General features: G+C 41.6%; 1 long non-coding RNA gene across 1 annotated transcript; it reads left to right on the top strand.

Annotated features, from left to right (window-relative positions):
- Positions 1-240: 240 nt before the first annotated feature.
- Positions 241-1,287, top strand: LOC123147558 (uncharacterized). The gene is made up of 3 exons (XR_006473297.1): positions 241-282; positions 377-532; positions 1,181-1,287. It is a non-coding gene; the product is annotated as an uncharacterized lncRNA (long non-coding RNA).
- The last annotated feature ends 2,558 nt before the right edge of the window (positions 1,288-3,845 follow it).

The raw sequence follows: 3,845 nt of genomic DNA, 5'->3' as shown, positions 1-3,845 counted from the left end.
AACACGGCGTCGCGTGATCGTGGAGCAGCAGGGTTGAGAGGATGGGTCTCAGTGATGGGCGGATGGCGTTCGTCGTGTGAGCGAAAATAGTATGTAACTCATGGAGTGCAAGCTGTTGTGCGGCTACATGGTGACGCTCGACTGTAGCGTTGAGACGTAGGGCACGTGCGCCATTATGTCGTGCTTCACCATCGCCTCCCCTAGCTTTCTCTCAAGGCATCGTGGTCTCCATGGGTTGGGGCTCGCCTCCCGCACTCCTCTTTGTCGTGTACAAAAACCAAGGTGACCCCTAGGTACTCTCAACGCTTGGTCTAGAAATCCCTCGAATTCGTTGCCCAAGCCGAGTGTTGTGATCTGACGGTCGGTCATCGTGCAGGTGTCGAATTATTGAGGGAGGCTTCAGATCGTCCTGGGCATGGAGATGAGGCTGGCCATTAAGGATGTGGGTGAAGGTCACGTCGTTTCTTCTCCTGGCTCCAATATCCACTGCTGATATTTTGAGTTCTTTGATCTGAGAAAGAACCATGGGAACGTAAGGTTTTTAACCCAACATGATTTAATTACCCTTTTCACTTTTGTATTTTATAAGTACATAAGCATTCAGTTCTTCTATGTTAGCAACCCAATTTGTATTCAATCATAGACGAAGATTACAGAGCTACGAGGTGGCTAATGGAGTTACAATGCAGCAGAAAAGAGGAACAGAGGAGAGAGCCAGAGGTAGGAGAAGGAGCCGCCGTGCCGTTTGCCTAATCCAACCTAGATGGTTCGGTTGCTGCTCTCCCTTCGTGTATTTGTAGCCAACAACGATGGTGCACAGTCGGGCCTGGCCTATGTGAAGCCCAAGTACACGTATGGGCTACAGGGGCTCCTAACATTCTATCCTTTGTACGAGGATGCAATTCACTCCAAACATGTAAACAGTGTCACATCTTACAGAAGCTTCTAATTTTTTACAATGAGTATGGTACATAAACCAATGTGCTTGGGCTGTGCTTTGTGTTTCTGTCATGCCTTGTCTTTAGAAGGCACCGTGATGAATGCTAATTTAATAGAGGAGAATCAAGCAAGCGATGTGCAATGATTTTAATGAATTTTAATGACCATATTCTACACTTAATGATGATTGATAGTCGATTTATGGTTTCTCCCACTTTAGTAAGAAAGATGTGGTGTACAGAATCTTGCAAAAATGGAGGATATGGATTTGGGGCGCGAACTGTCCCGACAACGGCGGTGCTGCCTACCAACACCATGTGCAAGACTGCCTGACTTGTCCTCTATCTTAATGGTAAGTTTCTCTCTTTTTCTATCTCGTGGTCTCCTTGATTTGTCTTTCGAGAAAGGATTGAAAGTAGTTTGGGTGGTTCAAATTACTTCAATGCCCAACAATATCATCATTTGTCAGCAAGAAGTTACTCCAAATTCCATCGCCTAACAATATCATCAGTTGTAAGAAGTTAGGAGTTTGGTACGTACCCCGGTGCAAGAGACCATGGATGCAAAAGGTACTTCTGCTAGAGTAAGATTAGATAGTCAAATTGTAGACAAACAGCAGTGTGCATTGGCATTGCAACTTCTGACATGGGATATTTGTGTAGTCAGATAATTAGGAACCTAGACTACAAGGGCAAATGGGAGGCACCTTTCATCGACATTCAGCCCAGGGAACCTCAACTTTCCCACTGTTGTACATTCATACTACTGTCCATGTATCGCCTCTGCTCAACTATAATACACGGAAACATGAAAGCTCATGTTTTTCCCTTGTTTGTGCAGAGTACAAGGATGATTCCTACATCTATGCATTGATATGCTGAACCACATTGGCATTGAGCCAAGCCAGGTTAGTGCTTCAAAAATTCTGAAAAAATCTGTGAAATGTTGTTGACACTTTGTTAAGTATTTGGTTTAACTATGTATGTTTGATTCTTATCCTATGAAGCATAATTAAAGTGTTGACTCTGTTTGACATTTTGATGTATTACGTCTAATTAGTAGCATTTGACTTTTGTTTCATTTCAGATGTCTGATGTAGACAAGTAAGGCAATGGCTATTGCATTGTAGGACGAGAAGGTCCAACGCGGTGGCAGCGGGTACATACCCAACGCGGCGACCCATGGGCGCACCGGTTCTAGGGGCTTGAGAGCTGGGGCCAGCATCCAGGCGGTGAACATGGATGGTGGCGTGTGGAAGTGGGCGGTGGTGGGCAGGGAACAATGTGGCCCTGTCGGCGTCCTCTTCGTTTAGCTTGACATGATCGTCGTTCAGCTGAAAACAAGATTACCTAAGGGATATTAAGACTAGAACATGAATGCACAATACTTTTCCGATGTGATTTTTGTAAATGGAATTAACTTTGTAGAGTTGGCATGACATGCGCCTTCACTAGCGTTAATAATAGACCCTCCCTCCTTCCAAATTCCTGACCAATCATTGTTTTTGTCAGGATCCTTCTCGACTTTTGTTAGTTGTTCATCTATTGTTCATCTATGAATGAATTTAACCATGTGGTCTAACTGATTGGTCATATGAACTTATGAAGTAGTTGTCGTGTGTACTAATTGCGACAAATGGAATCCTTTGCTTTTTGCATTGTTCACTAATATCATTAATAGATATGCATGTGTTACCGATATTTCTTAATTTAGCTGACTGAGCATTACTAGGCTACAATTCTTTGTGACTTTTGATTTTGTTTGTTGTTCTGATCCTATGTTGAATCAATCCCGATCCATGGGGAAGAAGATACAAGGGGACCGACCACTGAGTCGATGATGCCGATGATCGAGGACGGCAAACATAATCATTTTGGTGTCATAGGTTCATTGGAGCTGATGCCGCCACCTCCTCGCCCCTTGGTCTCAGAGGTTGTGATGGCCAGGTCAGCGACATGGCCACGTAGTATGCCTCATTTTCTCCTATTTCTTTTATCATGTGATTTCTATTTTGTTTCTGTTAGCAATAATTATAGCTCCATGAAGCAAAAGAAAGCTTGAGAAATCATTTTTGTTTATACTCAAAGGCTTGGCTACCTAGGGGTGTTATTGACTCCCTACCAAAAGTTGTGTTTATACTCAAAGGCTTATGCATGCTTTCTAAAAAATATGTTGCACAATCACTGTAATTATGGTGTTATGTGAGTTAGAAGATTTCAAAAGTGCATCAATTGAGAATTACACATATTTATACATCAGACAGGGAAGCATGTATTTGATATTTCCTGCTGAAATTCAGCGTTTTCTATCGGAGGTCTAAATTTTCATATGCCAGACTTTTAAGTTAGATGGTGTGTATTATAATGATTTTTTATTGGATGTTGTGCTGTATATTTGGTTCTATGTAATATTTGTTAGGAAATTCCATAATGTATTAAGGTTCTGGTTGCAGCATCTTGGAATATTTGTTTAAAGGTAACAAAATGCTCCATCTGTTGTCTTTAATTAATGGTTAATAACAATGGAAATGCTTCGTGAGATGATTGGTCTTAAGCATAAAAGTCATGTAGGCTGCTATCTACCTTGTGTAATATAGTGCACAATAAAGAGTACTATGTTTCTGTACCACTTTCTTTATTTTGTGAATCGCGTGTCTTTCTATGTATACATTATCGAATTACATTTTGTATCGAAGAATATTTTGTGTGATATGGATTTCAATTATGTTTACACGTAAAACTTGATATGCATTATGTTTATATATGCACACGGTAAAAATATTTAAAAGCCCGTGGCAACGCACGGGCCTTCTACTAGTCATAATCTAAAATATGATGGGTAAGATCTATGTCGGACCCCATTGGTACTGAACCACTAGACTGCATATGCCACCATTGCAGCGGAAA

Source organism: Triticum aestivum, chromosome 7A (genome assembly GCF_018294505.1).
Source record: "Triticum aestivum cultivar Chinese Spring chromosome 7A, IWGSC CS RefSeq v2.1, whole genome shotgun sequence".
NCBI classification, from domain to species: Eukaryota; Viridiplantae; Streptophyta; class Magnoliopsida; order Poales; family Poaceae; genus Triticum; species Triticum aestivum.
Note: the sequence above shows the minus strand (reverse complement) of the source record. Positions and strands in the feature narration are given on the sequence as shown.